The sequence below is a fragment of the Cricetulus griseus genome, chromosome 4 (assembly GCF_003668045.3).
Source record: "Cricetulus griseus strain 17A/GY chromosome 4, alternate assembly CriGri-PICRH-1.0, whole genome shotgun sequence".
In the NCBI taxonomy this organism is placed as follows: Eukaryota; Metazoa; Chordata; class Mammalia; order Rodentia; family Cricetidae; genus Cricetulus; species Cricetulus griseus.
The window spans coordinates 58,655,657-58,682,389 of NC_048597.1; the positions used below are offsets into that span (position 1 = coordinate 58,655,657).

Here is a 26,733-nt window from a genome sequence, read left to right on the forward strand (position 1 = left end):
TTCAACACATCATTTTAACCTGACATCCTGATCATATTTTATTTTAAAATATTTCAACAAATACTTCTTCTAAATAGCAATCTGTTCTTTTGCATTTAGAATAATATTTGGTTAGCCAAGCCATATTTCACAATCTTCATAAACTGTTATTTTTATGGCAAGCAAGGTGACCTTTGAAGTGACAGAAAATTCATCACTAGGAAAAATGGGGCCTGATCTTATTACAAAATCTCAGGTTTGGGTCTTTTTAAAGATTTTGATTTCTACAGAATTGTAAAGGTTTGCTATCTGGATGAAGAAATGGTATTCGTCTCAGAAATATAACTGGGAAAAGTCTGGTGGCTGTCTGTAGGGGTCAGGGGTGCTGGCTCTCCAGCAGGGTTGGACTTATCCACCAATTGCTTTATGAACAAGAGAGTGTGACTCAAGTTCATCAAGGGGGCTGACTGCATGTCTCCTGACCTGTGTGTGTGTGTGTGTGTGTGTGTGTGTGTGTGTGTGTGTGTGTGTGTGTGTGTGTGTGTGTGTGTATGTGTGTGTGTGTGTGTGTATGTGTGTATGTGTGTGTGTGTGTGTGTGTGTGTGTGTGTGTGTATGTGTGTGTGTGTATGTGTGTATGTGTGTGTGTGTATGTGTGTGTGTGTGTGTGTGTGTATGTGTGTGTGTGTGTATGTGTGTATGTGTGTGTGTGTATGTGTCTGTGTGTGTGTGTGTGTGTGTGTGTGTGTGTGTGTGTGTATCTACCGTGCCAGGGTCTGAAACCCCGAAACCCCATATGCATGCCTAACCACTGAGCAGCCCTTGCCAGGAGCCTGTTGGATCAAGTTTTCTTGCTTCTAAAGAGAGAGGCATGCATATGAAAAGAGACATCTGTCATTGCCCTGCATACTGTTGTTTCTGGATGTCCTGCCCAGGGCTGTGGCAGCCATCTGGCAGGCGGTCTTAGGATCCCAAAAGAAATGCAACAGCCAAGGAAAAGAATGAGAAGAACGTGTGTTCCTGGTGACATTATCGAGCTGTGGATTGGCCTGATTGTGGGCTTTGCCTTGCTGTGAACTCCAGTTATGGATGGGGATATATGTCCTTGTTTCTTTGCCAATTCAAGCCAGGGGTCTCTAATTGTTTGTAACTAAAGCATCCTTGCTCCATGTGCTGCCAAAACACAAGCCACATTCCAAGGCAGGAATGCATTCTTTTTTCAAAAAGGCATGTAGAACTGATTTATGGTCTCCGTTCAAATCATGAAAATTAGTTCAAGAAGAATGTGTTTAATATCTGGGCAGATAATGAATAAACACGTGACTTGCACTTGGTTGGGCTTGAAGGTTACTTTTCTGTAGGTATTTATTCCATTGCTCTGCATCTGCCTCTCCATCAGACACGATTCTGTCACATTTCCCCACTTACTTGAATCTTAGTACATGGAAAACAAAGCAGAGAATGGAAAGTGCTGAAATAAAATTTCATCAATAATTGGGATAGATGATGCTATTATTTTTAATTGCTTGTATCCGTTTTATTATTTTTTGAGGTTATCCTTTCAATGGGATTTCTTTTCAGAAGATGATTCCAAAAAGCACTAATCGACTTTCAAGGCTATAAATTATTCCCTAAAAGAGAAAAAAAATGTTTCTTAAAATGAGTCAGCTTTAGCAGAAAATGTCTGGTGTATGATGGGTCAAAATGGAGGTGAATAAATGTTTTAAATTAGGTGTGTTAATCCCAGTGGCAAGAATAAGACCACTACCACAATTTGAGCCAAATCTGAAGCAAGCTTGATGTTTTATTGTGGCGCACTCAAGAGCTGCCCAGCTCTTAAGTCGGGTTAAAGAGAATGGCCCCTCAAATTCATCTCTTGGGCCCCTTTTAAGAAGTAAAACCACAATGGGGCAATAAGATAAAACAAAAAAAATCTTTCTAAAAAAATCATGAGGTTACCCACCACATGATTAGGGAGGGGTGAGGTGGGGGGACAAGGAGAGCCAGGGTATTTTCAAAAACAAATTAAGATAATGGGCTGAGAAGGTCAGGTTCCAGTAAACAGAGAGCAACTCTCTCAACTTCACAGTAAACATAAACTTATTTTTAAAAACACACCATAATGGCTCCTGCCTTCAAAATGGAGCCAGGCAGATTCCTCAGGTGTCTTACTGCAGGATGGGTAAGAGCATAGGCTTTGAGGGTAGAATTGGTTCAAATCCCAGCTTCACCACTGATTAGATGAGTAGCACTGAATCAGTTACCTGACTTCCCTGTGCCACCAGCTTGCTCTCCTGAAGGTAACACCAGCCTCATGAGTCCTTGGGTAAATAAAGTAAATGAAGGATGTTGAACTTGTTTCTCCCATCCCCCAGCATCCATCCACTCAGACCATTTCCTCCTAGTTTCTTGGCCTCACTCTGAGCCTGGAAAGTACTTTTGTCCACTAATATTTGGATCTTTGTTGTCTTTCCACAGTAGGGGTTTTCAACTTCCAATAATGCATTTCTGCTCCATGTTTCTCCAAAGCTCCTCTGTCACTCAAACAAGCCTAGACAAAGGAGCCAGGAGAAATCAAGTCTTTTTCTAATATTACTTATTTGGATGGAATAGGTTGGGTTGGGAGTCCTTGGAGGACCAAGAAGTCCCTTTTGCAAATGGTATTTCTAGACCCTGAACACAGAAGGACACAAGGAGGTAAGATACACAGGCCTGGAAAGAGGTGACTCTAGAGCGGGGAGAAGACTTTGAGAACACAGAAGAGAGTTTTGAGTTCCTAGTAGACCATATGAGAGGAATGGAGACCTGGTTGAGCATTGGAGAGGGGTGAGTGTTACCAGCTTCCTGTCACTGTTACAATGCCTTGGATAAATCATCTTAGAGGAAAAAAAGGTTTTCTTTTGGCTCACAGCTTCTGAGGCACACCATCCATGGTCACTGCCCTGATTGCTCAGGGCCTGTGGTGAGCAACATGGCTAAGTATATAACCGAGGAAACCTCATGCCAGTCAGGAAATGAGGAGGGGCAGAGGTCACAGTACCTTTTGGAGACATGCCCCCAAAGACCTAGCTTCATTCCACCAGGCCCCACCTCCTACAGGCATCATCACCTCTTCAAATCAGCACAGTCTAGTAACTAAGCCCTTAGTAAATGGATTTGGGAGGGCATTTAAGGTTCAAACATAATAGAAGGGGAGGGGAGAGCACAAGCAAAACCACCATGTCCTTTCCTTCCCAGAATATGACACAGCCAACAAGCACTGTGGATGTAACAGACACAGGTACTCAATCTTCATCCCACCCCATCCATTTGTTCACTGTGGGACTCTGCCACAGAGTCCCTTTGTTGTTTCACTGGGGTTTCTGTTCACTGCCCTGTCACTCTGTGTGAATATCATTCTTGTGTCACTATACACAGCATGTAGGCTGATGACTACAAATGTAGGATTGGACTCTTGAAGTTGCAGAATCAATGAACATACCCCCCCCCATGTCTTGTTTTCTTCAAGAAATGATCACCTTCAAAAGCTCACTCAATGACCACCTCCCAAAAGAAAGGAAAAAAATGATATGAAGAAGTGTAGCTGAACCCTAGACCCTTCCCATAGTCTTAATTAGAACCCTCCTATGTCAAGGTGAGGTCATCACGTAGAGACTTCCTCGTGTGGACTGGGTACTCTGAGACACTAACCTCAAGCTGGGTGTCTGGTCTCTGACAGATGACAAGCCCAGCTTCCTCCAGTTCTAACAAGGGCAGCCAGCAGACTCCAGTACACAGAGCAAAGAGAATCAGGTCTTCAGTTCATCAAGGAATATGGCTGCTTTTGGGAGATCAGCCAGCTACTTCCCAAGGATGTGCTATGGTGACTCATGGCCAGCTTCCAGGAGAGAATAATCCAGAATCTATGGCCAACATTGAACAATAGCAGCAACATCGTCTCCTAGAAATGATGGACGTCACTGCCTCCAGAGGAAAAGGAGGTGGTCCGCCCAGCTGCATCCTACAGCAGGCTCCCTTCCTCTCAGGTGGGCAGCAGAGTGAGCAGGAGGGGCTGAAGTGTGGGTGAAAGGTTGCCATTTATTATTCCACAATGGGAGAATCAGTAAGTGTGTTGTATCTGTGTGGCCTTCTGAGCCTTGGGGCCCTTGAGTAATGAAAGGCTGTGTTATGTCATGCAGACTGTGGAAAGCCAGCTCCCAGACTGCTCCAGGGTAATAAAGAGAGAGCCTCAGTAGCAGGACTAGAAAAGATTCTTATCTGAGGGTTGCTAGACCTTTCTGTCTGTAAGGAAAACTAAACAAGCACACACTTAATGCTGGTAACCAAAGAAGAAAGGAACAGGCACACACTTTCCTGATGGTGACCTTCTCTTTATTTCAACTTAATCTCTTTCTTGGCAATCTCTCTTACATACACACATCTCTCTCCTGCCCAGTTACATATGTCAATATTCAGCTACAACATGCTGTTCCATGTACCTCTTTACATACACACCCGCACTGACTCTCACACTCATTCCACTCTCACACATACTTCTATAAATCATTCGTTCGTTCTTTGCTCACTCACTCTTTCACCCACTCTTTTCCTCACGCTTCTTCACGCTCCGTCTTCCTCTGTCACTCAGCGCACACACACACACACACACACACACACACACACACACACACCCTCCATATTCTGCAGCGGCTCTCACATCGTTCTACACAGCTGTCTCTCTCCACACCAATGCTGGTGCTGCCTCAGCTTCTCTCACAGCCAAACTCTGGACAATTATGTGTTACATTTTCAGGGCCCGATCTAATCTCACAACACATGTTAAGTCACGTAGTTTCTCTCAGGCTAGGAATGTCACAATGACCCATGCACGTAGCTCTTTCCCAGACAGAAAATGACATTGGAAATCAAGACTTAACAATTAATTAGCTGCACCTTGAGTGGTAGGGAGTATGGGCAGACTAAAGTTGCTTCAAGCTCTGACCTTGAATCAATAAAACAACACCTGGGAAAATGACCTGGTGAATTTGTCTCTAGGAGCAACCAGACTTCTTTGAATCTGCCATGTGTAAATTAGCTGTCTGTGTAAAAGAGCTGTCTTTGTGACTGAGAATCCTATGTCCATCTTCCTGGTCATCTTATGGTCATCTTCCTGACTTTCCACAGCTATGTGTGTGCCCAAGTATAAAACACACCACAAAAGGGCTGTGGAAAGAACCCCACAGATGTTCTTATTAGGGAGGTATTGCAGGGGCACCCAAGAAAGTTACGGAACAACGAGTCATCCAGTCAATAACCCTGCTGCTTTGCCAAGTGAGACTCCCCAAGTGAGTCAACTTGTTAAACACTAGTTGTCATTGCTGTACAGTTCCACGGCCCTCTGTGGTTATGCAATCCTTAAGTCTCTTCGGAGCTCAGAAATTCCTAAATGCTGAATCTTCCAGAGACCTTGCCATATCCCAGGGATGTTCCTAACCCAGAAGCACAATGCAAACTTGTAAATTAAACGCACAGGTCCCTAAGCAGAGGTATGATTCTTCCTGATTTTTCTCTCTCATCTGTATTCAAAGCTGGCCTTGTGTCCTGGCCACCGCCGGCTTAACTTCTCTCATTTACCACTTAAAACTATTGGTCAGAACCTCAGCTGATATTTGGATTTCTAGGAAAGAGGGCCCTGAGAAACCTTCTCCTGATGTCACTTTCATATCTGGGCATCTCATAAGAGATTGTGCTTTAAAGATAGAGGAATGCAAGGATAGCTCGCAGACTCACTCCCAGCAAGGCAGGATGTGATGCCAGTGGCCTTTAACCTCTTCAAGCAGCCCCTTTGCTGTTGCCTCTCTCCTAGCTGGGTCCCATACTCAGTCTGGTCAGAATGGACTGCATTGTCATGTCCCCTGCAAACCTGCCCTCCTCCCTTGCTCTCTACTTCAAAGCCCCTGTAAGGATCATCCCTGCCCTCCCTAGCATCTGAATTCTTCCTATTTGAAGGAAATTCTAGTTTCAGGATATTCCCACTTTTGCCTGCAGTGCCTGGGAGTATGCATATAACAGGGCATGAAGGTTCAGACTGCAGCTACAGGACTTCAGTTCCTGAGCGTGGCACCAAGGCTAGTGAGCATTCGTGCAGCACAGGAGGGTGGATGCTATGGTTGTTCTTTTGCACTTGGTGGGCAGGGTCTTACCTTAGTATGTGGACCAGGCTGGCCTCAGACTCTGAGATCCATCCATCTCTGTCCCCTGATTGCTGGGATCAAAGGTGTGAGCCACCACTCCCAGGCCATTATGACTGTTCTTGTGGAGTGACCCTATTCCAGCCTCTCTTGGTTTCTGTGTTTCTCCTGAGTTTGCTTTTCCAGCCTTCCCATTGACCTGGTGAGATCTGATACTTACACAGCAGGTAAACCCCTTTCCTTCCTTGAGATCCAGAGTCTGTGTTCACTGTTTGCAAGTCCTACCCATCCTTCCACCCCCCAGTTGGTGGGGCCTGGGGGCTGGGAGGCCTTCCTGATTGTCCCTGTAACATTCACACCACTGTCCCTAAGACCCAGTGGTTCTGCCTGTCACCCACGATCACACCAAACAGGCCTGGATTACACACATCTGTATTCCTGCTGTTCCATTGGTGGGTTCTCTGGCCCTTGGTGAAGCTTCAAAATCCAGGGCAGACTACTGTCCACTTTATGGGTAGAGAAGGAAATGGAGAAAACTGGCGGGCAGAAAGTTGCGTGAGTCTGAGAGGAGGGACGAGAGAAGGCAGGTGTGTGACACTGGTGCGCCTCAAGTACTCCCATGAGGCCTTGCAACTGCACCAGCTTCTCCACTGGTGCCACTGATCCTTATTTTTCTATGCTCAGATCAATGGAAACATATTAATTAGCCTTTAAATGGGAATAAATTAACTTAAGAAGATGCGGTTTTATCTTGCTTTTATGGCAGCCAAGTTCCCGGAGGATGCGTTAATTGATTTGAAATCCAAATCAGCCTAATGCACTTGGGCACTTTGCCCAGTGGGAGTTAGCAGTGACTCCTGTAAAGGAAACGGCTTTATGCCAACTGGTTTTACACATTTTTATCACTGCGGATGAGGTAAGTGCAATTATGGGTGGAGAAAGTCCATTAGCACCACATCCTTGGTGCAGTTAGTAAATATTTATTGAGCATCTACTTTATTCAAACACTGTGCGAAGTACCACTGCGCAAGGCTGGATGACTCATATCTGGCCCTGAGCACCCTGAAATCTTACTGGAGGCTTTCTAGAGTGTCCCCATCCTGCCTGGCTGGAGCTGACTCTCACAGGTGACCTACAGGAACCAGATAGTGGGATATCAATGTGCTTCATGGAAATACTGGGAGATGGAGTGACGACAGCCACAAAAGGGTTCTCTTCCATCTCTCCAAGATGTTGCTTCATGAAGACACAGCGTTTCAAGTTTTCAAACCATCGTCATACAAAGCAGAAAATGATTAGATAGCAAAGGAACTATGAAGAAGAGGAACTCAGAGGAAGAGACCGCATTTACGTTGGTGGGTGGGAGTCCTGCAGGAACCCTGAGAGAGGTGGCAGTCACAATCGACAGGATTCATGACACATAAGTAAAAAGGTCACTGTGTCCCCACAGCACTGGTGTGTATCTCTGAGACCCTTCAGAATTTGGATGTCACTACAGAGCTCCCAGCAGCCCCAAGAAAAACTGCCGTTGACTTCCCAGATGAAAGTTTGGGCTAGTCATGACCCAAGAGAGAGCCCAAAACTGTAATAGAAACATTTCAGAAAGGGCATGTCAGGTGGGGCAAATGGCATTTACTGCATCATTAAAGGTAGCTGTGTGTTTAGAGATGCAGCTAGATGCTGGGGCTTGTGGCAGGTGAATAGAATAGCCAACCCAGAGGTCTATCAGGGGGAGGGTAAGGGTACACTTGGCATCTCTGGGCATTCTCACTTCTATTTGAAAGCTGGGACACCTGTTCTTGCTGGAAGCAGGCTTCCTTTCAAGGGCCTGCCTGGGCACAGTAGCTGCTCCTGAACCTTGGTAGACACTGCGCTAATGAAGGAATACCAATCACATTCACCGTCAATATTTAGCCACCTGAATTTTGAGCAGATAACATTTCAGAGCCTGCTTTATGCTTGCCTGCATTAAGTGAGGCCAAAGAAAGACGTCTCATTCATCGCCTCTATGTGAACAAGGGTAAGCGCTTTGCAGAATGCAAACATTCACAGAGCAATAGCTGAGCCCAGCCCTGATAACACCCTGAAGGTAGCTGGAGAAAAACACCCTGCTTGGATTGCCTGTTGGCTGAGCAAGTAGCTAAGAGAACCTTCTCTTGGGACTGGTGCAGGGGCTCTTTGGCACGTGATAATGCCATGGGAATGGCTCAAGAGGCAGAAATGGTACTCAGAGACGCCCAGAACTGAGGGCTCTGGAGACAGAATAGCTGATAGTTAATTAATGCTCCCCAGCAAGTCAGACAGACGGCTCCAGCTGCCTCCAAGCTGGTCTATTAGCAGGGTTAGGCTCCTCTTGCAGGCCCCAGCTCAGTGTGGTGCTGTCAGGAAATGTTTTTGAGAAATTAAAGTGACATCGCTAAGTGGGTACACACACCAGGAGCGAGTCAGCCTGCCTCTTCCCTCCTCCTGCTCTGGGGGAGTAATGCATGACAGTGTGCCTGTGTTTCTGCAGGAACTTAACCAAAGCTAGCTACCAGATAGAGCCAGCCTGCCTGAATACCATTTCAAGTCAGGCAGGAGCAGCTCCCAGACCCTCCTGGGTTCACTGACCTGTGGAATCTGCCCCTTAGACTCTTCTGGACCCTGGGAGAAAAAGAAAGCCCGAGCTTTTACCTCCACTTATTTCTCCTGGCAGGGGCTCTCCCAGCTCTCCCAGTCTCTCCCACCTGCCTGCCCGAGTGCTATACACCTTTCTGAGCCCTCTTCCTTTAAGGTCTGAACCTCCCCACAGTTTCACCTTCCCTGGGCCTCCATTATTAACTCTAGCAAGCCACAGCTGTGAGTGGAGTGACATTGTTTTCGTCAGATACTGTTGTCCACTGCAAGAGCAAAACACCTCCCCTTCCCTTCCTACCAGGAGGCTTCACTGGAAACCACAGGAAGGGGTGTGGTGGCTGTGGCTGCCCAGCTGAGAGCTGGATTGGGGGAAATCAGGAAGTCCAGGCTCCCTTCCAAAGCAAATTGGAAAGATCCGCAGCAGCCAGGGCCGTAAGACAAACAAGAGTCCCCAAATGCAAGAGTAGCAGAGGATGTTTCCTTTCTATGAAAAGGTAAAACTTTTGTTTTGAAGCACAATCCTACCAGTGAGGACAGATCATTTTACTGGTTATTATACTGCATGGGAAGAATCAAAGACAGAGGTCAGGAGGTGAAAGCCTCCGTCCTTCTCCCTGACCCCACAGACCCACTTATCAGAGGTAAAGTGTGAACAGTGTCTGGGGCCAGCTAGGATTGGAAGAGTGAAACTGCACATTTGACAAAACTCAGTAGTGTTTGGGATGGCAAAGGAGTGTGTGTGTGTGTGTGTGTGTGTGTGTGTGTGTGTGTGTCCACATGTGAACTCATAGATTACACACCGGTATGTGTGTGAGGGTAAACCTGAGCCATAGTTTATTAATACAGACTCATCCATTAACCACCTATGCTCAGATTCTAGCCCCTTTCCTTCTGTGTGCTAAGTCTCTAACAGTTTATTCGATTTTGTTTCCTCAACTGTATCATTTGTATGGTATGATACTTATCTCTCTGTGCAGATGTTTTCCAGTTCATGAAACATCTGTAAACACACAAAGGGTTAGTATTCTGTGCACACAAGCCTATTAGTCCACCTCCTTCTAGAACTAATGGCGACGACTGTATGCCTCGTGCATATTGAACCACTGTGTAGTTTGTGATACACACTGCAGCCCTTGGGGGTGTAGTATCCTCTAAACAGACACAGAAACTAACATGTGGAGATTTGCTCAAGGGCCTAGATGCTGGAAGCAGTAGAGCTGGGTGGGAATACTACCTGCAATGCTTCTTCAGGCTCTAGGACAGTGGTTTTTAACCTGTGGGTCATGGCCCCTTTGGAAGAGGGGTGGTCAAACAAACCCTTTCACAGGGGTCACCTAAGACCATCAGAAAACACAGGTATTTGCATTATGATTCATAATAGTAGCAAAATTATAGTTATGAAGTAGCAATGAAAATAATTTTATGGTCAGGGGTCACCCCACCGTGAGGAACTGTATTAATGAATCATAGCATTAGGAAGGTAGAGAACCAATGGCCTAGAAGCTGGAGGCAGTGAATAGGGGTACAAACACACCTGCAATGCTTCCCCAGGTTCCAGGGAGGGCTGAGCCCATGGCATCCGGCACAGGAGACTCTCACAGACCCTAATGCCTTCCCCTACTCCTTAGGATTTTGAGGTGGCCACAGAGACAGTAAGCCACCTTCTTGCCCAGGCCCCTCTCCCCTGCTTTGAGATGGCACAGTTTCAATCCATCTGTCTGACCATTGTACTTTAAATGTTGTATCACTCTTCTTGACAATGACATGATGCCTGTACACAGTGTAGGAAATAGAATAAGAAGAAAACAAGACTCAACAGCAGGTAGACATGTTTTCAGCTTTCTTGGAGTTTCCCAAGTAAAGTCACCACTAACAAAACTCTTGAGCTGGGGACTACCCTCAGGCCCCAGCTTTAGGCAATAGCCATCAAGCATAGGAAAGACCAAAATTCAAGCGTTGTTGGTGACAAGGATGGTTTAACCTGCATGTGAATTTTGTCATTAGACAACAGTGGGACATCGTAGTTTTAAAGGCTGCATTTTAATTTTAAAATCAAGTTGAAACCCCCTATCCTTTGGGCAGAATCCAACAAAGCTCTCGGAAAATTGGGCTTGGCCCCTGCGTCTGGAAATGCCTCTGCCTCGGTTCTCTTTGATGCTGTTATCAGTGGATTCTGCTATCAAGAAGACAAGCTTGCTCTAGGGTTTCAGCAAATGCCACCATGTGTGCGTCACAGAAGCCACAGAGCAGTAGAAAGACAGAGGCAGGTAGGCTGCAGCTGCAGTGCCAGGCATCACAGAGTGCCAGTGTGGCTGTGTGTGCTCAGCCTGTGGGAGTGACACCCCCTAAGATGTCACTTAGGGGAGAAAGAGGCTGGGGAGGCTGAGCACTCAGCCTTGCAGGACCATAGGGGTTTTACAGCCTATTAGGCAGCAAAATGGCTACATGGAAGGAGGTTTGGCAAGTAGGTAGGTGTAGCTGGAACACAGAACTGGATGTCTTCGGGTGGTGTGGACAGTGAGGGTGGGAGGAGATGACAGAAGCTACAGATGTGGCAGGAGGGAGGGGTCTGAGTCAATGTGTGCAAGAGCTGTGTGATGTGCAGGAGCTGTGTGATGTGCCAGGGGCTGGGACATTTGTTTTGTGCTGATTTATTCTTTCTAGGGCTTTGCCCCTACCTGGTCCTGTGTGAGGGCTAGTAAGCTCAGCACCAGTGGGAAGCAGAGGGATGGACACAGCCTCACAACATCCAGTGGCAAGAGCTAGGCTTTGAGTAGAAAAATAAAGCAATGTAGCTTGAGAGATGGGGAGGCAGGGCCGTGTCACATTCTTATTACCCTTCCTTCAGGGGTTCTCTGCAAAGTTCTCACCATTCTCTTACGTGTCAGTCTCCAGCCAAGACATTCATGCATATTCACACACACACACACACACACACACACACACACACACACACACACACACACAGAGAGAGAGAGAGAGAGAGAGACAGAGACAGAGACAGAGAGACAGAGACAGAGAGAGACAAAGACAGAGAGACAGAGACAAAGAGACAGAGACAGAGACAGAGACAGACAAACAGGCAGACAGAGACAGAGAGAGAGAGTCTACTGGTTTACTGTTACTTCCCAAGAGTTTTAATATGGGAAGGTGGGACAGCAGACAAGGGCACCAGAGCAGGAAGTGACAACACAGAACAGGGAAGTGGGGCCCTAAAGCAAGCTTTGACTTTCAGCTTTCAGAAGATTTTCTTCTCTCTGACTTGAGGACCATGGAAACGGAAGGCCAGTGCTTGCTTTGGTGATAGTTATTTGTGCTTTTCTCGGGTGGTCTTAACCATCTGGGTTCCATTGAGGTAAGGAATGTCCTCAGCAGCTCTAAGAGCCCTAGTGTTCCCAGAGTCCCCTAAATGGATCACAGGGCAAGGGAGGGCCATGCTGGGCCTTATTTCCCTGCCTGGTGTCCCTTACCCTCTACCACTTAGAAGGGAGCTAGGAAGTCCCAGAAACAGCTGATCCTGCACTGTGTGGTAGCCTCAGAGCATCTGGCCCTGGGCTGTGAGCTGCTCAACCTGCTGGGATTGGGAGATGATGAAGGACAGGCCTGTCAAGGGAGGAGACAACCAGTGACTGTCAGTGCCTTTGTATTGGCCTCTGGCTTCTGTGGCTGGAAACAGCCCTGTTCTCACTGATCCTGGCTGTTAGAGGGCCATGTGGTAATGGATGAGGAGTGGGCAATGACATTCACTTTTTAGCAGGCAGGAGAGGGGAAGGACCTGAGGACCAGGCAGCCTGATTTGTCTCTGCTTACTTCTGAGTCTCTAAAGTCAGATTTATTCCTAGAACATTCAAAAGATACAGATAGGTGGAAGAAAAGGGGTTCTGCCTTCTGTGGCCATCACCAGTCAAGTGCCAGGGCCCATGTTTTCAGACCAGTTGGAACCACCAGTTTAGAACTCTGAGCACTTTACCAACAAACGCTCTCTTAGTCTCCCTGACCACTAGTCTGTCCAGTCTTAGGAAAAAGAGTGGAGGCAGCTTTGAGCCCAGCAGTGCATGGCTGGGCCAAGGATCTCCCCGGATCGGCTACTGTGCCGGGAGTATGGTTTGAGTGCCTCTCACAGTTTGGTGTGGTGAAGAATTGAACAGATGACAATACAATCCATTGTTTGCAGAGGTGGGGCCTTTAGCAAGTTATTAGAAATAAATAAGGTCATGGGCAGGGCCTGATTAGGAATCCTAGTGGCTTTATAAGAAGAGAAACAGGTCAGATATGCACCATACTTATAAGGGCCCTAGACCTTATATTTTAGCTATAACTGTGACAGAAATAAACCTCTTTTCCTTATAAAATAGACTGCTTCTGATATTTTGTTATAGTAGTAAGTCAATGAATTAGTATCAAATACCCAAGGATTTCCTGTCTTACTAGAACCCAAGAATACAACCAATGAATGAGTTTGGTGAGTTTGGTATGGCACTCTGGTTTTCCTTGGGAGCCCCACACTTCTATCCAAACTTGATATGAAATGTGAAGATACATATCACCCCCCTCATGTCTTTTACCAGCCTCTGCTGGAGTTACTTGCAGGTAGATGGGTCATTTCTATCCTAGGAAATGTTCTAGTTTCCAAATGAGGACCATGTTGACTTCAGCTCTTGATCATAGTGCCCTGGTGCATTACGGGAGCTTAGATGGTAAAAGGGCACAGGTGTTGCAGCTTAAAGACTCACGTCAAATGGTCCTCCAATAGCAAGAGGTCAGTCCTGAGGTCATGTTCATACAGGTAATGCTACAGGGACTGAGCAGGTTGTATTTGTGTATTAAGGAGTGTGTGTGTGTGTGTGTGTGTGTGTGTGTGTGTGTGTGTGTGAGAGAGAGAGAGAGAGAGAGAGAGAGAGAGAGAGAGAGAGGGCCATGAACTTGAGAGTGAGGAAGGAGGTACATGGGAGAGGTTAGAGGGAAAGGGAAATAATGTAATTATACAAGAAATAAAAAAGTTATTGCATAAAAGATACCCAGTCTACCTGTTTGTTCCTCGTATGGCTAAGAAACCCAGGGTAGTGGTCATGTGCCCCGTCACATGTGTGTCCTGCAGCTTAGGGTGGCATTGTAGATGTGCCTGGCTCCCTGCAATGAGTCTATTCCTCCCAACATTGGGAACTAAGAGTATCTAGGATCAGATCTGGGTCAGACTCCAACTGGGCATGTCACTTAGCTGTGACAAGTTTCAGCTTTGAGGAGTGGAATCATGGGTAACTTTTATTCAAATGCATTCAAGAAAAACATTAGGCTAAATGTGGGGCATAGGAGCCAGGCTCAGCATGAGCTCTATCAGAGGCAAGGGCTGCTGAGAAAGTGGCTGTGCTTGTCTTAGTAGAGCTATAGCATCCACTATTCCAGAAAATGTCCCACAGACTTGTCTACAGGCCAATTTGATGGAGGCATTTTCTCAATTGACGTTCCCCTTCTCAGATAACTCTAGCTTGTGTCAAGTTGACAGAAAGCAACCAGGACAGCTCTTAAGAGAGAATAAAATGAAATGGGTGCAGTTTTCATAGTTTAAATTTGCTTTGTAAGTCTCTGGTTTCCAATTACCCTGTTCACAGACAAAACAAAATACATCACTCACCTGCCACTTGGCATAGGTGTCCTCACCAACGATCCAATATTTGGTGTAGGGTAGTCTCAAAGGCAAACATGTAAAAACGTTTAGTAGCGCACGGCCACCATGTGTCATGGATGACAGTAATGGGTCATTAATAAGCCAGTTAACAACTCAGAGCCTCCGGTTCATTCTGTAAACTAGCAACAGTTCAAGTGTCTGCTCTATAGGGGCGTGCTGGTTAAGGGCAACAGGAAAGGAGAACGCAGTAAGTGCCCAACGAGTTGTGACTTGAGCTGTGTTGCTGACTGTCTGTTACCCTCTCCCCGAAAAGCCCATCAGAGATTCAGTTCTTGGGGTTAACAGAGCATTAACTCCACAGGGAACACCCTGGTTGCCTTGCTTAGTTGAGAAGAGCGAACTGTCCTGCATGTAGTTACTTCTCATCGTGTTAGACCAATGGCCTTCAGGCTGTGCCTCTCCCTGAGTGATTTCATTTCTCAAAGCAACAGCGCATACTGTTTGGAGTATAAGCACTGGGTCAAAGGGACTTGGTAATGTCCCTGGACAAGGAGGTAACTACTGGGTGCTGGACACCCAGAATTTATTGGAATAAAACCCCATCTGTCCGGCACAAACTGTAAGGTACAGACTGATGCATAATTTATTGAAGCAAATTAAAATGACTGCCTATTGATTTATTAAATTAAGCCAGGAAGACACGGGCACATGAGTACAACAAAACTACGTCAGAGAACCTAGGCCTGTGAGCTTGGCAAAGACTCAACAGTGAAGGATGCTGTCACCTCTCCAGGACCATGGGACGGAGTGGCACCTAAGCGGGGTGTGAAGACACCTGCAGACTGCCAGCCTGTCTTCCGGTAAATTCATCATGGAATCACAGGCAAGGAACTCTTCCTTTTGTCCCCGGAGCTTCAGTGCAGAGTGACAGCCCCCTTCACTACCCACTGGAAGAGAGATTTGGAGGAGGGTAACTCTATGCCTTGAACCAGCCCTGCCTCAGCAGCTCACCTCTGAGGAGCTCAGGGACTGGTTCATTAACACCTTTTCTAGCCATCAACAGGGATGCTCTTTGGTCCCGTCAGCTCTTTGCTTTCCCCTTCACTTAGACCCCCTTTATCAACACTGAAGTCTCTGTAATCTCTTCTTAGCCATTCTATAGTCTATTATTGTTTTGTGAAATGTAATATGGATGTGGCCTGAGAATTATTAATATTGGTAACTGAGATTGGGACAGAATAAAAGAATCTGTGCTTAAGGATGATCATGAGGACCAAATGAAAACAAGAAAATCAGGCCGGGTGTTGGTGGCGCATGCCTTTAATCCCAGCACTCGGGAGGCAGAGGCAGGCGGATCTCTGTGAGTTCAAGGCCAGCCTGGTCTCCAGAGCGAGTGCCAGGATAGGCTCCAAAGCTACACAGAGAAACCCTGTCTTAAAAAACCAAACCAACCAACCAACCAAACAAACAAACAAGAAAATCTATTGGCTTAAAGCTCAGGAAAAATCTATACAACTTATGAATTTATTATTGTTCAATGCATTTTGCCACCATAGAAAGACAGCCATATCTGACTATGTTTCTTACATAGCTCATTCAGAGTATCAGTTTAACAATGCTGAATAGAGAACTAAGAGATTAGAGCAACAGCTCTGTGGTTAAGAGCACTGGCTGCACTTCAGAGGACCCAGGTTCTACTCTCAGTGCCCACAGGTGCTGCGCAACTGTAACTCCAGTTCCTGGGGAACCTGTCTCCCTCTTCTGGTCTGTGGGGGTACTGCACACATGCAGTACACAGTTACATGTGCAGATAAGACACCCATACACATAAAAATAAAAAACAATAAATCTTTTTTAAAAAATGATTTACAAAGAAAAGTAAGTGAGTATGTCGAAAGAGCTCAAAGGAGCAGTTTCTGCATCTGCAGATTTGGGGCCCTCAGGGGGCTCCAGTGAGATCGCAAATGAGCCTAAGAGGTGAAGACAGCAGATCTAAGGGTGCTGCCACTCCCTTCTATGACAGCAAGTGCCTCCCCCCTCTTCCCTCCTAGCATCCCCATCATGGTGCCCACAGATCCAGTGGGAGAAGCAGGGAGGTCCACAGTTTCAGGCCACACGAAGGTGCACGTGTCAGGATTATCTATAAGGTAATTATCTATAATAAGGTAAAGGAATCCTTATTATCCCTTCCATGCGGATTTATCACCAGTGCCAGCCAGGCCAGGCTCTATTGAAGAGGGAAGGTGGACTCCACTCCAAGGCTTTGATTTACTCCAGCTTTATTCTTGATTTCTGACAGTTGTGCTCACACCCGCTGCCTTGCTCTGCCTCCTCCATGCCCCAGCTTCTCCTGCTGTCCCTTTACCTTACCGTTAATTAAGCTCAGAGCACTGATCCAGAACACAAAGCCTGACCTGACGAACAAGAAGCCCTCTGTGACTCCTTCCTCCCTGGTTGATGCTCTGTCTCTGTCCACTAACACTGTGGATACTTACCGTCTGCCTGGCACCTTGGCTGGTGCTGGGGACAGAAGTGGTGCCTTGGTTGCCCTTGGCTCCTACTCATTCATAATTACTGAATAAGAGCTCTGTGACCTTAGGTAAGTCCCCTGTCTAGATCGGTGTGCTTCTTCCCACCCTTGTCTCTGGCAGCTAGGCATTCTCCACACTGGGATCTCTTGTGGTCAAGCTGGCAGCTGAAGCCTGAATGCCAGAATGGAAACATCAGTTGTAGTGATAGCTCAAGGACCATCAGACTCACGCCACTCCTCCCGTACAACTATGTACAACTATAAAATACCACTTCCTCGGGTCCAATTTATTTGTTTTCTATTTTTATAGCCATTCCAAAAGCAAACCCTAGACATTTGCATAATAGACATGTAAAAGTTCACTAGGCGAAGCCTCAAACCACCTCTCAGTCAGTGGTGAAACCAGCTTCTCCCTCACCAAACCATAGGAGCCAGCCCTGCAGGAGAGCTTGGCCCAGCCAGTCACCAGGGGCACAGGCAGCCGGTGGGGTAGTCTGTTCCAGGGCAGCACCCTCAACAAGAACCCAGCACACACAAGCTGCCTTGGCAGCCAGCATGAGAAGCCTTCCAAAGACCACATTCTCCCAATGCAGACCCTGGACAGGAGCCAGACCTGTCTTCTGCAGGACAGCACAGCCATAGGTCACTCCAGGAAGCCCATCTGGAGCCGCTGAGACAATGGGAGGAGTTCTCTAGGCTTGTCTTAAACCTGTGTTTGCAGAGCATACACACTGATTTCATTTATATGATGTGCTATAAATCAATAAAAAGCAATCTTCCATAAAGATGCATGTATTCACACTTTATACAAGAGAAAGGGAACAGAATGTCCGTGCCATTGTGTTGGATGACTGAGCAGGTGGAGATGGGTGGTGATTCCATAAAGGCCACCCTAGTGGGAGGGGACCTGGTGAGGGTCCCGGAGATGGCTCACAGTCCCCCAAAGTGATAGTGCGAACTTGGGTACATCTCACACCACTCTCAACTTGAATTTCCTGATCTGTAAAGTCAAACGGATGTTCCCATCACTACTCAAATCAAATAAGCCCACAGGGATGAATGCCTTTTGTGAAGAGGGAATCATGCAGATGTAGGCCACAGTGGCCACTGTGATCTGTTACCCGAAGGGGACTAACCATGCAGTAAAGTTGCCCCCAGTCCCCATCTGAGGCCACTTCCTGTTTTTCTCTACTTCCGCTTTCCTTAGTCAAGACCCAGAGTTGGCACCTGGCAGCCTGCTGGGTTGACCTAGCAGTACTTTGCCAGTTCATGACCTCAGATGTCCCTTGGAAGCTGTTGTGCTAAATCTAGTCTGTTCTGACTCCTCTTTGACAGGAATGTTAGTTTGTACGTGTCCTGTGAATAGTGAGGCTGGATGGGAGGGTGGGACTGGGCTTCCTTATAGCTCTGAGCTGTGGCTCTGGCTACAGAGTTCAAGTCTCACAGGGCCCGACTTGGACACACCCAACAGCCTGGGGCCATAACTTCAGAGCTGTCCAATGGCTTAGGGTGTTTGCTGTTACAAAGAATCTTCTTCCCCTGTGGCACATGTCTTGGCCTTCTGTCCTGTCCCCACTGCTGATTGCTGAAATGCCTACTTGAGATGGCTTCCAGAAATAACTAATGAAAGCCAGCTCATTTAATATATATATATATATATATATATATATATATATATATATATATAGGCTCAGAGTACCCAGATCCCCCCAGTCATAGTACAGATGGGAACCAGGTGCCCAGGAAGAGAAGTGGCTCTCCTGGGTTGTGAATAAGTGTGCTGTTGGGAGAATCTTGACAGCCGTGCTCAAATGGGTCACTGATCCTCAAGTTCACGACTCCTGGTACCCATGAATATGACTGCATTTCTAAGAAGACTTTTTCTGGGTATAGTTAGTTTAAGTCATATGGGACTAGGTTAACCCTAAATCCACTTCCTGTCCTCATCACAGGAAGGCAATGGGAAGACATCGATACACAGAGGGTAAACACCAAGCGAGGCCAAGGAATGGTGGTACCAACAGAAGCTGCAAGAACCAAGGAAGGAGTCTTCCCTAGAGCCTTCAGAGGGAACCTGGCCCTACTCACTTGATTTCAGACTTCTGGCTTCCAGAAGGGTGAAAGAATGCATTTGTGGTTTTGTTGTTGTTGTTGGACACAGCGTTTCACATAGCCTAGACTGGCCCCAAAGTAGCTATTTAGCTGAGGATGACCTCGAACTTTGGTCTTCCACCTCCATTGTTCAAGTGTTGGGATTATAGGCACGTACCACCATGCCTGGTCTTTGTGGTGCTGGGCAATGAACTCAGTCCTTCATGAACTAACTCCAAAACCAAGCTTTATCCCCAGCCCAGTTTCTGTTGTTCTAAACTGCCCAGTTTGTGGTGCTTTGTCATTGTGCCCTGGGAAGCAATGAGCAGGCAGGAGTAGTGTGGTGACACTGGGACCTTCCTGGGCCCCTTGTGAAGCCTGAGCTGAGCTCCCTCCCCTAAGCTGCCTTTCAGATCCTCACAGCAACTGAGGAAGTGCGGTTTCTTCCTAGTTGTGATTCTGAGTATCAATAAAGACACATGGGAGGAAACCACGAAGCCACTAGCAATGCCCCACAGTGAAGTCTCCTCTCTCCCTCACTACCCAGCCTTCTCCTCTGGGGTAGCCCTGGGAACTGGGTTCTGCTAGAGCCTTGCATAGGTACGCAAGCCACAGTGTCTGCCTGCCCAGCCTATACACCTGCCTAAGCACAGATTTACTAGGCCAGATGCTGTCTGCTTTGCCTCACTTCCCAATGTAGCTTGAGCTTCTGGCCTTATTGGCAACACAGAACTCAGACTGCATCCTGACTTCTTGGAAGTCCACTCACTGGGACCGAACACTGTCCTCTGTTTACAGTGGTGCTTCACTGGCCATCTCTCTTCCTGTTCTCCACAAGGTGATTCCAGCTTACCTTACTTTCTTCCGCTCTCCCCAGCTCTCCCCTTGCTCCCTCCCTTCCTCAGCATTCTAGCGTTAGCAAGTTGCAGCACCTTTGTGCAGAGGCTCCAGCCAGCTGCCCGAGGTCACCACAGACCCAGTGCATCTGAAGACTGTGGCTCAGCCCTGTCTACTTCTCCCTAACTCCCTGCCTGTCTGCCTTCACCTCTGACCTGGTTCCTTCCCTGACACCCTAACCTCAATTCAATCCCCATGCATTCTCCAGCCAGCAGCCAGCATGGTCACTGGACACTTTGGTGACTGCCTGCTCCCTTTAGTCAAGCCCAGTGTCCTTTCCTAACTTCTAGAATCACTGCCCATCTCTCTGCCTCACCCCACGCCAACTGCTTATTCCCCCAGGCTCTCTGGTCTTCGGAGTTCTTTTGAAGGAACCAGGAACTTTCTGCTGTGGAATATTCCTGTACACTCCATAAATTATGTTCTGACTGGTTTAATAAAGAAGCTGACTGACCAGTAGCCAGGCACGATAAGGTTAGGTGGAAAAGCCAAACTGAGAATGATGGGGAGAAGAAGGGCGGAGTCAGGGGAGATGCCAGTCAGCCACCAGAGGAACACAGGTAAAGTCACGAGACAAGTGGCAAAACATGGATGAACAGAAATGGGTTAATTGAAAAGTAAAAGCTAGTTAGTAATAAGCCTGAGCTGTTCAGCCAATAATTTTTTAATTAATATTAAGCCTCTAAGTGATTGTTTAGAAGCAGCTTGGGGATGGAGCGGGACAGAGAAACCTCCGTTTACGCTTTATGGTCCCAGGGCCTTTGCATATGGGCTCCCTCTTCCTACTCCATTGGGTAGCTTCTTTTCCTTCAAGGTCCCAGGAGGCTTGACTCCCCCGTTGTTTTCTGCCTCTACTCATGGCTTGCCTCTTTTACATTATGGCTCCAATATGACTGTTTCTGACACGTGATCTCTATGATAGACCATGTTACTGACAACACCTGACTCAGGACAGACTTTTCACTAGACTGTGCTCGGTGACTAAGCAAATGACAAACGCCCATTCCAGAGACCCAGCTTTAATGAGAGAAGCCCGGTGAGAGGTGAACAAATTGTCACGGTGTTCTGTTACTTTTCTTGTGACTGTGACCAAATGCCTGACAAGCAACTTAGTTGGGGGAAGGTTTATTTTGGCTCACTGTTGGAGAGGGTGTGGGTTTAGGGGTGGACAGACTTTGGCAGCAGATGTGGAAGGTGGCTGCTTACATCCCATTGGCAGTCAGGAAGCTCAGCCCTTCCTTGGAAGAAAGCAGGACTGGCATTGCCACAAGGCCCACCACTCAAGAACCTACTGTCTTCAGCCAAGCCCTCCAGGTCCCTAAAGGCTCTGCAATTTACCAAAATAGTAACACAGATGGGAGCAAGTGTTCAAACATGCGGATTTCTAGGGGACAGCTCACATTCAAACCATAAAACATTCACTCATGTCTTCCCTACCTACAGTGAAGACATAGGACCCACAGTCATCAAGACAGTGGGAATCCCACCTCTCCAAAGGCCTGATCTCCTGGGGAGGCAGCTCAGAATCGTATCAGGACTATCAAGAAGTGGGGTGTTGCTCTTACAGTGTTCTCTGTCTGCTTTAAGTCCCGCTGTCTCTGCTCTCAACAAGAGATCTTTTCAGATTGTTGGTGAAATCTTAGTCTCACAGAAATCTAGACTAATAAATATTCTCTGCCCCCCTCCCCCAACTCACTGAAAAGTCAGCCTTTGCTAAGCACTTGATCAACCTTCCCTGAAGGAAGGAGCAGGGACAGGAACCTGGGGCTTCAGTCCAGAGTCAGCCTTGGGAAGGGAGACCTGGCCCTTGTTCAGCCCCAGAAAGGAAGTGCACAGGGCCCTGGAAGCGCGACACTTAGCTTCATCTTCTGCACTGCTTGTTTAGAGTTCCATAAGCAGTGTCTCCTCAAGGAGTGAAACATAGCCGCTCCTCTAGCTTCTCGGTTTCTTTTTAAAGTTCTTTCTGAAATACAAAACACACAGAGAAGCTTCACCCTTTGTACATGACGTGGTTGAGATGATTATTTGCAAATATTTACCGCCCGCCCGACTCCACTCGTGCTGGATATAGACTGGGGGTTTGCTTTTGCTAACAGAGTGTGGGAAGCTGTCGAGCAGAGTTCCAAGTAGAGACCCAAGGAGACCTGGTGCTTCCTTTGACCTTTCTTCATCTTATCTCAGATGGATGTCAGTTAGAGGAGGAGGAGTACGTGGGACAGCCATGCCTGCAACCCTCAGACAAGCTTGACCCAGAGCAGCTGACTCCTAAACCCACAAGCCAGTCAGCAAGAAACATGTGCTATGGCAGCAGCTAACGTCTTCATAATTTCTCATATATTCTATATGCGTCTGTAGGCAGTATAGATCAGATAGAACATCTCCAGAACCCTTGGATCCGAATTCCCTGTCTCCTATTGGTTACTGAACCCCTTCCTAGGGAGCCACTAGCCTGACTTCTCATCTGGGACCTATGATGGATAATTTTTGTCAACTTGATACAAACCACATTCATCCAGGGAAGAGGGAGCCTCCATTGGAATTGCCTCCGTCAGATTGGCCTTTGGGCATGTCTATAGGGCATCTTCTTGATTAGTGATGACTACGAGAGGACCCATCATATTGTGGGAAGCCCCCCTCCCCCCCGCAAGGGTCCTGGGCTGAATGAGAAAGTAAGCTGATCAGGCAGTGGACTCTCCCAAGGTTCCTGCCTCCAGTTTCCTGCTTTGAGGTCTTTTCCTGAATTCCCTTTCCTCAATGATGAACTGTAACTTGCAACCTGAGATAAACTCCTTTTCTCTGCAGCTTACTTCTAGTCAACAGTGTTTATCACAGCAACAATCAGCAAGCTAGATTTTTAACTTTAAAAGAAAGTAAATGTACAAAAACAATCCTCAATTAGGTCTGCATTCTTTAGCTCAATATCCCCGTTATAAGATTTCCTCAAGGGTGCAGTTTAGTTCACTCATTCCATTCTATTGTTGAGTTGTTCTTATTTTCAGGTATGATAAGTAGTATTGCCATTAAGTCTCATGCAAGAGTATGTACTTTGAATAACATATTGACACACTCTGTTTGCTCTATTCTAGGAGGAAAATTGTAGAAAGATAAATGTCGATGGCATTTGTTGGCTGCACTCCACAGTGAGGCAGGGGCATATCCAGCTTGAGTAACTGCTACCAAACAGCTTTCCTAAGTTCTTCTGCCAGTCCACACTCCTAGCAGCTTTGAGCACTCTCACTGGTCAATATCTTTGCCAGTACTTGGTGCTTCCCACCTTTTTAAATTTAGTCATCTGATGGGTGTGTACCAAAGTCACATTATGGTTTTTGAGTTTCCCAGATGACTAATCGCCTTAAACAAGTTCCCACGTATTTATGGGCACACGTGTATATGTGTGCTCAAGCCTTTTGCTTATTTTTCTATTGGATTGCCTATCTTTTTCTTATTGGTTTGTAGATGTTCTGTATATATTATTGAAATGATCTCTACTACAAGTCTTACAGAAATCTTTCATTGTGTGTTCTCAACTATATTTTTTGTTGAATAGAAGTCCATCATTTTAAAATATAGTTCTATTTCATTTCAGAGTACAGTTCAATTTATAAATTTTTTAATCTTTTATAGTTATAGACCTTTTTTCCTGCCTAGGAATGTCTGTCTACTCGGAGGTTATGAAGATGCTCTCTTGTGTTTTGTTCTAGAATCTTTATTGGTCAACTGAAATTAACATATGATATGGTATGAGGTAGGAGGTTACAATACTCCCCACTCCTCTGTATAAATATCTAGTTGACCCAGAGCTATTTAATTAAGAAGGCCACCATTTCCCCCACTGCACTGTAGTGTGATTGTTTTGCCTTTGAAAACTGATGAACAATGTTTGGTGAGCATGGTCTCAAACCAAAGGTACCAGGTTCACATCCTAGATTCAGGCGAGAGTTAATTCCTATCTGAGTCTCGGCTTTCTCACCTGTGTCCAAGAGAAATAAACTTTTCACCTCTGCCTGGAAGGCATCAAAGGGGAAAGAACATCCAAAGCATTTAGCGCCAGGCAGTGGCTGTGCTCTGTCACCTCTGTTGTTGTCATTGTCACAACCTCTGCCTTCAGGACCAGAGCTTAATTCAAGTGGTTAATTCTGATCCAGGAAACAAATTTTCTGTCTGTGCTCAGTTCTATTTCCAAGTCTCTGCAACCCCTAATGCAGACCAGCTGGCCACTCCTGGTGAGTCCTTGTTCCTCTCTGTGTCCCTGTCCCATCCTCAGGCACCATCCCTCTGGGCCCCTGAGTATTGCCAACCCTTGTCCTCCTGAGCATTACATAACCCTGTGTATTTGCTGCTTGTCCCAGCTCACGGCTGTCCTTTGAAGGCAGAGGCCAGCTTCCTACGGAGCAGGCATCACCCAGCATAGTGTTCTGGTTTGTTTGTGACACCCAGCCAGCTGTTGGACTGTCCAGTGGGGAATCAGAGGATGCTTCTCTGTAAGACAACATCCTGTCTTTGTGCAGCTGCTTTGTGGAGGGACAGCCATGGGAGAAACCTACTGGCTAACATCTTTGGCAGTGAAATTTGAACCCAAAGCAAAGCCTAGATAAAATAAACACCAGACATTTTGCATTCAACCTGGTTACAGTTATGTGACCTTGATTATTAACATTGTTATTTTGGCACCTCTCCTAGGGAAGGAGAGTTCACAGTCCTGCTGATGCTGGAGTGACTAGATTGGAAATAAGGTCCCCTGGGGTTGGGCTTCTATCTATGGAAATGTCAATGGTTTATTCACATTTAAAGAGGGCTGCAAAGGTCACCATTTGTGATTTTCAAAGTCACAAAAGCTAAGTGTTTTTCAGGGAACCTGTAACTAAAATGCTTGAATCTTTTCCAACCTGCTTGTGATTGTCAAGGCTGGTACCTGGGCCTTATTTGTTTAGTCTGCACACACCCATACAGTAACATATTGTGTCTGGCCCTATGCTAGCTTTGGGGGCGGGTGCTCAAAAAGACAAATGTTCTGCCTTTTGAAGCTGTTTCACTTACACACACAAACACACACACACACACACACACACACACACACACACACACACACAGGGAGGGAGAGACAGAGAGAGACAGACAGAGAAATGTACAGTATTTTGTTTCGTGTTTGAAGTATGTCTGTGCACATGACAGGGTGGTGATGCTTGAAAATGAGTGTGCACATACATGTGAGGACCAGAGGTCGATGTCCTGTGTCTTCCTCAAGCAGGATCTCCTGAACCTGCAACTCACTGGCTTGACCAGACTGGCTAGCCAGCAAGCCCAAGGGATCCTGTCTTTCTCCCCAGTACTGGCTCTCAGGCAAGCACCACCACGTCATAACATTCACACTGGAGCTGGGGACCTGATCTCGGGTCCTCACGATTGCACAGCAAGCCCCTTGCTGACTGAGTAACTTCCACAGCCCAACAAATATAAGATAGGTAGATATTTCCAGATCAAAAGCCTGTCTTGTTTTTCAACATCTTGTGTTGTGCTTGTGTTTCTATTCTTTCTGATCAAGGCACTTGCCTTGGCCTCTGGCCTTGGGAGCTGTTCTCCCTAGTGAGGACTGTACCCCAGGTCCCTGCTGAGTAGGTGTGTTGGGTTTGGTTTGATAATTGATGTTTCCTACTTTGATTCCCTCCAGGGGATGTCCCTTTAGTCCTGGCACTTCTTTTAAATGAAATCAAGTATAAGCTGTTTTCCAAAGTCTTCTTGCCCAGTTGAGTTGAAATCTGTGGTAAGCTGGGAACACCTTCTCCAACTGACCTTGGAGAGGTTTAGAAGTCGAATCTCTTTCAAAAGAGCAAGCATTTACTGGGAACTTTTAATCAGATGCCAAAGCCCCTTCATTCTGCTTCCTGAATTTCAAAAGGATTATGCATGTATTTCAAATTGTCAAGGTTTTTGTGCCCTGAGTCGGCTGCCAGCCTATGACATTAAACCCTTTGCCGGTGCCTAAGATAGATTTATATCAAATCACATCATATCTTTTTGTCACTACTCTTCATGCCAGTGGTTTCAAGCTTTCTTGAATGATAAATATTTTCCACTGGTTAAAAAAATGTTTAGCATCTCTTTCCCAGAATGGTCTATTTCTTGTTTGTCATAGAGAAAGTAAATAAGAAAACTGACATTCTCAGAAAGCTATTAATATGTCAAGGTGGGACTTACTGATCGCAGCAGGACACAGCCAGGGCCCATCTCCCCACACCCTCAATAAGGCAAGCCCAGCAATTTCAAAGTTCACTGAATTCAGAAAATTCATAAACGTTAAAAAGGTTTTTTACTCTCTTCTCTGCTTCCTGTGAGGGAGGGCATAGGAGACATTTAGCCTCTTCCAAGCCAAGGAGAGAGTCCATAAGAGAACCATTGAAAACACTGGGGAGCTTTGTGAAAAGTGGATCACAGAACCACTCCTTACCCTGATGCTGGCCTGGCCACTGGAGGATGAATGGTATGTTGGGAGAGAAGTTTCTTGAGAAAAGTAACAGCATCCCGAGGTGTTGGGGAATAGGTAACACGATGATTGGAAACTATTACAGATTCAGATATCCATGGCAGGCAGGGAGGCTGGCTGCTTTCTGTGATGCAAGATGACAAGAGATCAAAGGTTGGAGCAACGTGCACTGATTCAGGCTAGCTGGGCAAGAGTGCCTGAATCCCCCACAGGTCAAAAGAATCATTTAGAGGACTGTCAGGTCCATTTCGAGGGACATCTCTCAAAGGGCAGCTGTGTTAGCTAGTCTGTTTGCCAATTGCTATCACAAGAGACCTGAAGCATGAAGTCAAATAGTCTGACA

At 46.5% G+C, this 26,733-nt stretch overlaps 1 long non-coding RNA gene across 1 annotated transcript; it reads left to right on the forward strand.

The window, feature by feature from the left end:
* The first annotated feature begins 9,127 nt into the window (after window positions 1-9,127).
* LOC118238795 lies at window positions 9,128-24,941 on the forward strand. Its single transcript, XR_004769946.1, has 4 exons — window positions 9,128-9,259; window positions 15,082-15,251; window positions 16,443-16,538; window positions 18,874-24,941. It is a non-coding gene; the product is annotated as an uncharacterized LOC118238795 (long non-coding RNA).
* The last annotated feature ends 1,792 nt before the right edge of the window (window positions 24,942-26,733 follow it).